This window comes from Myotis nattereri (assembly GCF_964212035.1).
Source record: "Myotis nattereri genome assembly, chromosome: 1".
Taxonomy (NCBI): Eukaryota; Metazoa; Chordata; class Mammalia; order Chiroptera; family Vespertilionidae; genus Myotis; species Myotis nattereri.
The window spans coordinates 150,527,626-150,540,016 of record NC_138075.1 but is presented as its reverse complement, the minus strand read 5'-3'; the positions used below and the strand labels follow the sequence as shown (position 1 = coordinate 150,540,016).

Genomic DNA, 12,391 nt, shown 5'->3' with positions numbered 1-12,391 from the left:
GGCGAAAGGAAGGGGTGCGCGCGCGCGCGCGGATAGGCCGGGAGGAGAGGGCGGGCTGGACGCCTCGTGCGGCCAATCGAGCCGCCGCATCTTCATGACGTAAGGCTCTCCCGGGCTGTGAGCGCCAGTCGGCGGGCCTGGCGGCTGAGTGCGCGGGTGCGCGGGCGCGCGGGCGAACGGGGCGGGACTTCCGCCGAGTCCCGGAAGCGGGAGCTGTGTGTTCTCATGCGAACGGGAAGGAGCGTTGGGGCCCCGGAGTCGCGAGGTTGAGACATTTTTCTGGCCCGAAACGGGAAGGAGCTGCTGCCGCCCGCCGTCAGCCCGCCCCGCGCTGTCCCCCGCCGCTCGCCCGGGCCGGCCGCGCCCCTGCTCCCGCCCCTCCCTCACGGCCCGTCCGCGTGTGGCGCGGTCGCCGGGCACCGGGGCTGCGGCGGTCGGCGGCCGGGCGGCGGAGGCGCTGACAGGTGAGCGCGGCGGGCGGGCAGGTCAAGGCCTCCTCTTTCTCCCTCCGCTCTCTCCCCGGCGACCGGCAGCCGCCTCGGACCCGCGCCGTGCCCGCCTGTCATAGGCCGCCATCTTCCCGGAGGACGCGGCCGGCTGGGCGGCGGGCAGGACCGGGCCGGAGAGGGTCGGGAGGCGGGCAGGGTGGCGGCGCCTTGCAGGGCCAGAGTACAGGCTGGGGTCGGGGTCTGGGCAGGGTCCAGGTAGGGCGGTGGTCTGGGTAGGGCCGGTTGCCCGGTAAGACAGTCGGGGTCCGGCAGGGTTTGGGGTCGGGCAGGGGCAGGGCCTGTGTCGCAGGTCAGGGTCCGGGCAGGCCCGGGATAGCAGTCCGGGGTCCGGGCAGGGCTGGGATTCCGGCAGGAGCGTGGTCTGGAGTCCGGGCAGGACAGGGCAGGGTCTGGGCCCCACCGCGGGTCCGGCCCGCACTGCGACGGCCTCGCCCCGGCCTCCGCCCCGGAGGCCGGGGCCGTGGCCGGCCGGGCCGGGAGGGGGCAGGGTCGTTCGGACCAGGAAGTGGGAATCCTGTTGCTCGGTGTGTGTTTGGGAAACTCCGGTTCTCTCGATAGGTTTGAGCAGAGGCAGACTGTGAAGGAATTAGAGAAAAAAACCAAAATCAAATCTTCATATATCCGGTGTTCGAAACAGGGCCAGGAGACACGGTGGAGAAAGGGACAGGTCAGGAATCTCTTACTCACCTGCTTCTCCGTCTTGTCCAATCAGAAGGTAAACGTGGAAGAGTTAAGACTTCAGTGTAACTTTGTTTTGCAATTCCTTGTGGAGCTAATATTACTTTCCCTCCTCTTTATTTTTTTCTTTTGTGAGATGGTCTTTAATATGGGTGACATGAAACTTGAGGAAATTATCTGTAGGGTAGCTCTTAGGATTTCGAGAGCCCCTCCCGGCTGTACTGTAACTTGTCCTAATCTTAAGTGAAAGTTTGAAGTTTTGGATAACTGAAAGAATGGAAGTATTTTTCTGGACTGGGAAATTAGATTTTCAGTGTGAGGGTGTTTTAAAAAAAGGTAATGCCAACTTGAAGACGAATATTGTTAAGCCCACAGGTTATTTTCCTTTTTGAAAGCTTTTTTCTCTTTTGATATTTAGTTGGTCTCTTAAGTTGTATTAAGTATTTAAAAGACACTTGAAATAGGTGCTGAGTTATAGTTTGCAAAGACCAAGGGGAGGGGTTGGGAAAGAGTGATGTTCACTTCTCTGGGGTGGTCAGGTAGTATGTGCAATGTGCAATTTCCATGCTTCCCCACCTGCCCGGCTCCCTCTAATTTACAGTCCCAGTAATTTACAGAAGTTGAAATGGTTATGGCTTTTCGACTTTCCTCTGTGTTTCATATACTGAAAGGCAGTTTTATAAGCAAGCTCTAAAGAAATCGCTTGACCGAAGTTTGCTTGAGTTGCTTAAAAAGTGAAATAATTTCTGAAAGTCATCAGATTAGCAAGTTTATTATTATTCAACCATAAATTTGACTTGTGTACTTCCCTTTGAAATTTGTTTGGTTAGAAATAAGTTTCATCCTGTATTTTGAAAAGTTAATGTGAGATGCCTTATTTACATGAAATAATGGCATAGCTTCTTATTGATTAGAAATTACCCTCTCAGGACTTAACTTTTTTCATCTCTAAAGGGAATGGATGACAACATCAGCCTCATATGGCTGTTGTAACACATTGGTGTTGGCTGATTTTACTATATATTTTTTTAAAGCATGTATCAGTTTTTTAAAAATATATTTTTTTATTGATTTCAGAGAGGAAGGGAGAGGGAGAGATAAAAACATCAATGATGAGAGAGAATCATTGATCAGCTGCCCCCTGCTCATCCCCTCCTGGGGATGAACCCTTGCAGGACTGAAACCTGGGACCCTTCAGTCCGCAGGCCAATGCTCTATCCACTGAGCCAAACCAGCTAGGGCTTTTTTTCTTTTTAATTATTGAGATTGTCATCAAGAAATTTGAAAATGGTGCTTACCTTATTACTATTTTCAATATCTTTTCTGTGATTGACAATTTTTATTAACAGATTTTTTAAAAAATTAATCACATGTATCTGGGCATAGAAATCAGGTTCTGAGGACAGAATGTGTATTTGGAGAAAGGAGTCATAGTCATACTATACTAGTATTTGAGTAGGAGCCAGAGAGAAAATAGGTGATAATGTGGATACGAAAGTTTTTAACACTCATTTTAACATGTTTTGTAGAAGAGTAGCTGAACTTTGATTTTTTTGTAATGTTCCTAGGGATTGAGTTTTTAAAAAATACTGAGATTTGGAGATTTTATTGAACTTAATATGATTTTCACAAATAAGCACATTTTGACAAATATATAGTTAAACTGTGGAAACAAATATTTTACTCAGTCATTTGTATTTTTTGAAGCAGTCTTCATATATCATAAAACAATTCTAAAATATTTAAGTGCAAGTTGGTGCTTACCTTATTCCTTGTTAGTTTTAATATCAATAAACAGTGCCTGCAAATAGCCCCACTACTCTACATGGATTTGCAACAATATTTACAGGTTTTTGTAGTGATAGACCTGTGTGGTTGGTGTTGCTAACCAAGAAGTGGCTGAGAACCTCCTTATTTCTGTGTCATGCTGGAGTTCATGCTTTTTGATGATAACTAGGATTATAATCTAGGTATAATTTACTAACGTGTGTTGTCTTTATGATGCTTCCGTAAGATTGCAAAAAGCTGTATAGATATGTTAGTTTAAATCCATTTGCTGCTGTTCTAATGTTAAAGGCACAAGTTTTAAATATGCTTTCATTAACACATGCTTGTACTCTTGAAGAGTTCTCATGCTTAAGGACTTTTTCAGATTGGTAAATCAAGAAAATCTCAGAGTATATTCTTGTAATTCTTTCTGTAAGACTATTTACTCAACCCTTTACTTATGGAGAAAAGAAAACAGTGATGTTGTGTTTATGGAAATACATTGTTAAAAAACAGACATTGCTGCAGGAATTTTTTTGTTTATGCTCTTTATTCCTGTAAAGAGTTCTCCTTTTTCTGTGAAAGCTAATTTTAGAATACACAGTGAATGAGGCACTGCCTTCTAAAAGGGTTAAACTCAACAGATAAGATGTTAGTTTAGTTTAGTTCATTTTAAACTTTTGCTCTTAATTGCTGTATTGGCTGATGATTTTGGAACTACTCTACTTCTGGAATTAGCATGATTAGAAAGTGAATTTCTTTTTTTTTTTTTTTTTTTTTTTGACAAGCGTTGTGCCTCTTTTTTTTTTTTTATTTTTTACAGAGAGGAAGGGAGAGAGATAGAGAGTTAGAAACATCGATGAGAGAGAAACATCGATCAGCCGCCTCCTGCACATCTCCCACTGGGGATGTGACCGCAACCCAGGCACACGCCCCCGACCGGAATCGAACCCGGGACCCCTCAGTCCGCAGGCCGACGCTCTATCCGCTGAGCCAAACCGGCCTCGGCTAGAAAGTGAATTTCTTTGTTGGCATATGGAATTGTAAGGTAGAAGCCATTAGGTTCTCTTATTAGAAGAAGGAAGATAATTCCTAGTGTTCTAACAATTTATTCTTTTGAGTATGAATGTCTTCCTTAGAAACAGGAAGCCATTTACTTAGCTGATGTTTCCTTTCCCCCTCACTCAAGCTCCATACTTTTTATCCCTTTAATGTCTTTATAAACACTGTCTTTTTACAATTTTTATGGTGAAGTTGTCATGACTTCTGTTTAATCATGAAGGGCTACAGGTGAATGATGCCACCACTTTTGTGCCTCTGTCAGGGTCCATGAGGTCCAAAAGGTTGGCGACCGCTGGGTTAGAGTGTCATCTTGACATGCCAGGGTTGCGGGTTCGATCACTGATCAGGGCACATACAAGAAGCAACCAATGAATGAATAATTAAGTGGAACAACAAATCAATCTTTCTCTTTTTCTTTCTCCCCCTCTCTCTCTAAAACCAATCAATCAAATAAAAGAGGTGTATCCTGATTATTAGGACCTTTAAAAAAAACTCCTTAGTCACTGTCTCCTGCCTAAATAAGAAGTGCTGCCCTAACTGGTTTGGCTCAGTGAATAAAGCGTCAGCCTCAGGACTGAAGGGTCCCAGGTTTGATTCTGGTCAATGGCACATGCGGGGTCCATCCCCGGTAGGGGGCGTGCAGGAGGCAGCCAGTCAATGATTCTCTCTCATCATTGATGTTTCTATCTCTCCCTCTCCCTTCCTCTCTGAAGTCAATAAAAAAATATATTTTTAAAAAACAAAAACAAAATTCAGCCCGGCCAGTGTGGCTCAGTGGTTGAGCATTGCCCCATGAATCAGGAGGTCAGAGCTCAATTCCCAGTTAGGGCACATGCTGGGGATACTGCCTCTATTCCCAGTAGGGAGTGTGCAGGAGGCAGCTGATCATGATTCTCTATCATAATTGATATTTCTATCTCTCTTCCCCCTCTCCCTTCCTCTCTGTAATCAATACAATATATTAACAAAAAAAAAACCCCATAAAAAAAAGAAGTGCCCAGACCCCTGAGCACAGCAGAACTGGCCCCATGGGGCCTTTTTTCTCTGCCTTCTCCTTGCTGACAGGGCCACCTGTGGTCAGCCTGCACTGACCATTGCTTCCCCCTCCCACCAAACCCCTAAACCATGCTGTTGTCTTTGCTCTTAGTAGTTTCTTTGCCTGAAGTTGAATGTCTTCCTTTAACCTATCCTTATAAAGTTACTTTAGGAGGCCTTCAGGAATCCCTGCCTTCATTTCTAAAGTGGTGCTGAGTGCTTTCCCACTTTCATAGTACCCTAGTTAATGGAAGTTCTTTATGGGACAGATTATGTTTGTAATCTCTTTGCTCAGCCCAGGGCCAGGTACAGTATAGATGTTTAGTAAACTTTGTTCAACTAGAGGGATAAAGGCATACCTAAAAGACCTCCCTCCTCAGTTTTAGAGAAATAAACAAGCATGGAGTTCTTCACTAGAAAAGGATACAATAGAAAGTGCATATAAATTATATTTATAGTCCTGGCTGGTGTTGCTCAGCGGTTAGAATGACAGCCTTCTCATGAAGAGTCTCTAGTTTGATTCCTGGTGTATCTGGGTTGCAGGTTCCATCCCCGGCCTGGTGGGGCATGGTATGGGAAGGAATCAATCTATGTCTCTCTCACATGGCTGTTTCTCTCCCCCTGCTCCCCTCCACACTCTCTAAAAATTGATGGAAAAAGTATCCTCAAATGATAATTAACAAAAAATTTAAAAAATTATATTTATAAAATGTTAACTGCCACTTTAATAACAAATATTTTTACCTTTATTTTGCTTTAAGATTAAAAGACATTTTATTAACCCAAAACAAAGCAATTATAATAGTGAAAATGTATTTTTACTGATTTTTAGAGAGGAAGGGAGAGGGAGAGAGAGAGCGAGAAACATCAGTGATGAGAGAATCATTGATAGGCTGCCTCCTGCATGCCCCCCACTGGGGATCAAGCACGCAGCCTGGGCATGTGCCCTGAGGAGGAATCGAACTGTGACCTTCTGGTTCATAGGTCACTGAGCTTAGCTGGCGGGGCTTGAGCAGATGTTTTTGATCAATCACACTAGCAATACAGTGATGAATGGTACCAGAACTTTGTTCTAAGGCTGTGGTCAAGAAGAAATTAGGAGAGTGAATTGTTTTATTTAAAAGACTGGTATTTGCATTCTCAAAGCTTCCTTACATGAAACTTCTTGATCACTCTCAACTCCACACTTCCTTGAGCATCTCTGTTAGGACAGGTGCATTTATTATAGAATACCTGGAGGCAGGCACCCCTCATCTCCATTCCTTGCTTTATTTTTCTGTTGTAGCACTTGCTGTATTATAATATCCTATATAATTTCCATATTTTTATGTATGATCTGCCTTCTCATACTTGAATGTAAACTTTATGAGATCGAGGGTTTCTGCCTGTTTTTTTTTTTTTTTTATTGATATGATCCCAGATCTTAGAATAGTACACAGTATAAATGAAATAATTTATGAATAAATCTCAGGGTTATAATGATGAACAAAAGGAATATATTGCCCTCCTTTTGGGAACTTGCTGTCCACTGAAGCAGGCAGTCAAATAATCAGATATGCGAGTAGGCAGTGCTGAGATCGTCCAGTAGATCTTAAGGGATCTGTAGGCCTCCTTCCCTACGGAAGGGTTGGGTGGGGGAAGAGGGCTTTCTAGGCAAAAAGGATAACTGCAAAAACTCTAATCTGAGGAGGGGCAGAGCGATTTGAAGGAACTAATCTGAATGAGACTGAGACTGGGAGAGGTAGCAGCTACATCCTATGGGTCTGGAAGGTCCCAGCATAGATGAGAATTTGTTCTGTATTCCAAAAACAGTTGGAGGGTTTCAAAACCAGAATTGCCTTTTTAAAGTGATCATTCTGCTTTGTGGAAAGTAGCATGGAGGGAGAGGAGTGGGCACACACAGATGGGTATTACTTGGCCCCAACGTGGAGAGCCAGCCCTCTTGTTTCAACTGTGTTTATCACGGTGGAAAAGGCTTTAATTGAAGAATAGCTTGCTCAGAACCCTTTTCATTTGTATTACATATAATAATGTATGTTTAAAAAAAATGCTTTAAAATTATGCCTTAAATTTGCTAGCATTTGTCAGTTTCTTAAAGTATATTTGTTGTTTCAGCTTTTATTAAGGCAGACTAATTAACAAGATTCCTTTTTTAGAAACATCTTTGAAAAACGAGAACATTCTGTTTTCAGGATTCAAAAACCTTTGTTTTGTCAAAGCTCAAGATACTGGGATAAAAACATAGTGACCAATTTGATTAAGATTTACAAGTTGCATCTTTCTCTGAACATGTTAAACATTCCTTCTTCAAATGTTTTTTTTCTGAAAATGTCAAGTCCTTTAAAGTCTGTTCTTTAAAGACTTTATATTTGTCCACTGGTGTGGCTCAGTGGTTGAGCATTGATCCATGAACAAGAGGTCAGTGGTTTGATTCCCAGTCAGGGCCCAGGTTGCGGACTCAATTCCGTGGCAAGTGGGTGTGCAGGAGGCAGCTGATCAATGTTGATGTTTCTCTCTCATTGATGTTTCTATCTCTTGTTCTAAAAATCAATAAAAACATTAAAAAAAAAGACTACTTTCTGAACATGATTTTTGTTGTTGCTTACATTATAGTATCTGTTTCATTGTTGAGATTTTATTATCTGTATAATTTCTACCTTGCCATGTACACATGATTTCCACACAAACTATATATAGTACTGTAATCCATTGCTGCCTGGTTTATTACAATTTAGCATAGTTAGAGAATACCAGGAATCTTTAAAAGTAGAATTGAAATCCCTGTGGAAAGTTACCTTTTAAAAATATAGATATTTGAAAGTCAAAGCATTTTGTGTTTTTAGCAGGTAAATAAAAACATTCAAACAATTGGTACTATGTATTGGTTGTCATGTAGTGCAGAAGCGTAATTTGAAAACCTTTATGGCTGACACTTTCTCTGAAGGGTCAGTGTTCCTTTTTGATTAATATCTGAATCTTTAGTGGTACTTGTTATCAGACTAGAATCTGTTTCCAGTTTCCCTTCAGTGGGTCACTTGGAGTATAGGCCATTGTGCAAATGAGTAACTAATGAATCAGCAATGTTTGCTTCTTCACACCTTACATAGCTAGGGAGGAGATTGGCAATCAGTGAAGACCAAAGGACGAAATGAATAAGGCAGTTGACAGAAGTTGCTCTCTGTACCTGTGTTTTTTTACGGCTCCTCCTGCTTATTTTATGCCTTGGAAGGAGAAAATAGAGTCCCCAAGTAAAACTGCAGAGCATTCAGGCACATATCATTTAAGTCTCTGTGATTGGTGGAACTCCAGTCACGGAGTGAAATGCTTTCTGGCAGAGAGTGTTTTGAAGTCCTAAATGACCATGAGTTTTTTAGTATTGAAGTCAAGCCCACAACACTGAGCATACTATGCCTTTCAAGTTCAGAATATTGAGAGTACTAGTATGTTTGTCATGTTAGAGGTTTTTAATCTGTAACTCATTGTAAGTTTTTATGAAACCACGATAATTACAATTCAAGATAAAAATCATAGATCAGATGCTTTCCCAAAGTCATTATTTTGCCACAAATTGTATTACTAGATAATTTTATGAGTGGGCAAATGAAAGGTAGATTATTAACCTCCAGTGTACAGTTTGCTCTGTGGAGGTTATTGATAATTTGTAAAGAATATGCTTACTAAATGTTTAATAATAGCTAGCAATACATTTAATCAGCCTTAATCCAGTAGCATGGAGTATTTTGTTTTTATCAGTGCCATTGTCATCTGTCTAGACCAGTGATGGTGAACCTTTTGAGCTCGGCGTGTCAGCATTTTGAAAAACCCTAACTTAACTCTGGTGCCGTGTCACATAGAATTTTTTTGATATTTGCAACCATAGTATTTTATATATTTAAATGCCATTTAACAAGAAAAATCAACCAAAAAAATGAGTTCGTGTGTCACCTCTGACATGCGTGTCATAGGTTCGCCATCAGTGGTCTAGACTCTAGAATAATAGAATTGAGAGGGGAACTTTTCATTCTTTTTGACTATTCAAGTAGTGTTTGGTGTGAATGAAACAACACTTTGAAGTAGGACAGTCATTTTCTGAGACTTAGAGTTTTGGTCTACATTATAACAGATTTGATAACTAGTTTCTGAAAATGGCCAGAAAATAGTGTAATACTGCAGTTGCAGTCTTAGGATTTTAGAGCTCTAAAGACTCAGAAACTGAAGCTAATAGAGGTAAAATTAATTAGAAAAATGTGTTAGTTACTTGGTGGCAGAGTGAAGACTATAACATTGGTGTCTTCTCAGTTCAGTTTTCCATCGCACTATAGTTATGGAACTCACATAAGGTACTTATCCAGGTATAGTCTTAAAATTTTTATTTTTAAATTCCACCTGAGGACATGTTTTTACAGATTTTAGAGGGGTGCGGAGAAAGGGAGAAAGAAACTCGATGTATGAGAGAAACCTCAATCGGCTGCCTCCTGTACACACCCCCACCAGGGATTGAACCTGCAACCTAGGTATGTGTCCTGCCAGGAATGGGGACAACATTCCAACCAACTGAGCCACACCAGGCAAGGCTAGGTAATCTTTTTTTTCTTTTTAAATTGTTATCGTTGAAAGTATTACAAATGTTCCTCTTCCTCCCTTCCCTCCATTGCCCTCCTCCACCCGGGTCTGCCCCGTTTTAGGCCTTCACCACCCTACTGTCTGTGTCCATAGGTAATGCATATCCTATATCAGGGGTGGGCAACCTCTTTGTGAGTGTGTGCCAAAACCAGAAAAATCTCTGACTCAAAATTCTTCTGCGTGCCAACCCTAATTTTTTGAGAACACGTTACGCCTACTTGATATCTCTTAAGATGTACGTATGTGAAGAACCTTGAAGAAATAATAAAATTCATTTGAGTGACAAAAACACAGTATATGATGATGAAAAATACATTTATTTTTTAATGTATACATGTACACTGATAGTCCGACAGAAAACTTTATGACTCCGTTTGATATTATCAGTGGGACTTTTGCTGCTGCATCACTGATAACAGAGATTTTACATCAGGTTTATATTTCGTGACCTTCAGAGATATGCATGAGCTATTACTTTCATCCATCAGGCTACTCCTATTACGAGACTTAACAAAATTCATCACTGAGAACAAAGATTCACAAGTGTATGTGGATGAAACTAAAATACTGGTTGGATCTAGGAAGGCAGGGAGAGTTAAGGCAGAGGCATAGAAATTGCTCTTACCCTCTCTCGTCAATCCATGTCTATGGTCTTTAAGATAACTTGTTATGCAAAATTATTTATTTATCTAAGATGCACCTACACTGAATTTATCTGAAAAATAGAAAAGTCGATATTAAGAAAAAAATTGTAAATGGAAGATTATAAGAGGGTTTCACATGCCAGCAAAAGTTACTGGTGTGCCATGTTTGGCATGTGTGCCAGGGGTTGCCCACCCCTGTCCTATATGATAAAAGCCTAATATGCTAAGTATCTGACTGTTTGACCAGTTGCTATGACGCACACTGACCACTAGGGGGCAGAGGCTCCAACCAGTAGGTTAGCTTGTTGCTGGGGTCCGGCCAGTTGGGACTGGTGGAGACTAGCCAGACATGCCCTGGAGCCCTTAAGTGGTCCCTCCCTGGCCCCCATTGTGCACCAGTGGGGTCCCTCGCGCTGGCCTACACCCTCTTGCAATCTGGGACCCCTCAGGGGAGTTGGAAAGCTGGTTTCGGCCCAATCCCCACAGGCCAGGGGGAGGGACCTCACCGGTGCATGAATCTGTGCACCAGGCCTCTAGTACTAGTATACATATAAGATCTTCAGTTAATCTCCCGCCCGCCCGCCCTTCCTTCTGAGATTAACCAGTTTGTTCCATGTTTCCATGCCTCTGATTCTATTTTATTCATCATTTTATTTTGTTCATTAGATTTCTTGTTTGTTTTGATTTTTAGAGTCAGTCGTTGATAGATAGTATTTATTGCCATTTTATTCGTATTTTTGATCTTCTTCCTCTTAAAGAATACTCCGCAACATTTCATGTAATACTGGTTTGGTGGTGATGAACTACTTTAGCTTTTTCTTGTCTGAAGCTCTTTATCTGACCTTCAATTCTAAATGATAGCTTTGCTGGGTAGAGTAATCTTGGTTATAGGTCCTTGCTATTCATTACTTTGAACATTTCTTGCCACTCACTTCTGTCCTGCAAAGTTTCTGTTAAGAAATCAGCTGACAGTCCTATGGGCACTCCCTTGTAGGTAATTACCTGCTTTTCTCTTGCTGCTTTCAAGATTCTCTCTTTGTCTTTAACCCTTGATATTTTAATTATGATGTGTCTTGGTATGGGCCTCTTTGGGTTCCTCTTGTTTGGGACTCTTTGCACTTCCTGGACTTGAAAATCTATTTCTTTCACCAGGTAAGGGAAGTTTTCTGTCATTTTCTTCAAATAGGTTTTCAATATCTTGCTCTCTTCTTCTGGCACCCCCATAATTGAATGTTGGTATGCTTGAAGTTGTTCCAGAGGCTCCTTACACTGTCTTTATATTTTTGGATTCTTTTTCTTTTTGTTCTTCTGATTGGGTGTTTTTTGCTTCCTCATTTTCCAAATCATTGATTTGATTCTTGGAATCCTTACTTTGTTGAATCCCTGTAAGTTATTTTTTACTTCATTTAGTGTATGCTTAATTTCTGACTGGTCCTTTCTATGTCTTTGAAATTCTCACAAGATCCTTGAAAGTCTCACTAAGTCCCTTGAAGCTCTCATTAAGATCCTTGAGCAGTCTTATAACCATTGTTTTGAACTCTGTATCCAGTAGTTTGCTTGCTTCCATTTCTTTCATTTGTGCCCTATTTCTTTGTCTCTGTATTTTGGCTGCTTCCCTGTGTTTGTTTTTATGTATTAGGTAGAGCTGCTATGTCTCCTGGAATTAGTAAGAGTGGCCTTGTGTAGTAGGTGTTCTGTAGGGCCCAGTGGCTCAGCCTCCCTTGTCACCTGAGCTGGGCACTCTAGGTGCACCCCTGTGGGCTGTGTGCACAGTCTTGTAGTTGAGCCTTGATTTCTTTTGGCATCACTGGGAGGAATTGAACTCCAGGCCAATTGGCTCTGAGAACAAGCTGCGATTACAGTGGGAGAACTGCTGTGTAGGAAACATCCCTATGGAGCAGGACTTGCTTCAGTGGGGCTTTGGTGCTCACTCTGCCCCTTGAGTGTTTTGCTTGTGGATGTGTAGAGTTGTAATCTGGTGTGGTCTGAAGCTGTTCACTGGGTGTACTGGCTCTGGGGCCTGCCAGGAGGTGCAAAATCAGCCACTGCCTGGGGCCACCTGGCAGGAGCTAC

At 42.0% G+C, this 12,391-nt stretch overlaps 1 protein-coding gene across 2 annotated transcripts in view; it reads left to right on the top strand.

Moving 5' to 3' along the window:
* Window positions 1–199: 199 nt before the first annotated feature.
* The window catches only part of LARP4B (La ribonucleoprotein 4B), a 101,743-nt gene continuing 89,551 nt past the window's right edge, over window positions 200–12,391 (top strand). For both annotated transcript variants that reach the window (XM_081098317.1, XM_081098316.1), the window contains exon 1: window positions 200–464. The gene's annotated coding sequence lies outside the window, so the exon portion shown is untranslated. The remainder of the gene's footprint in view (window positions 465–12,391) is intronic.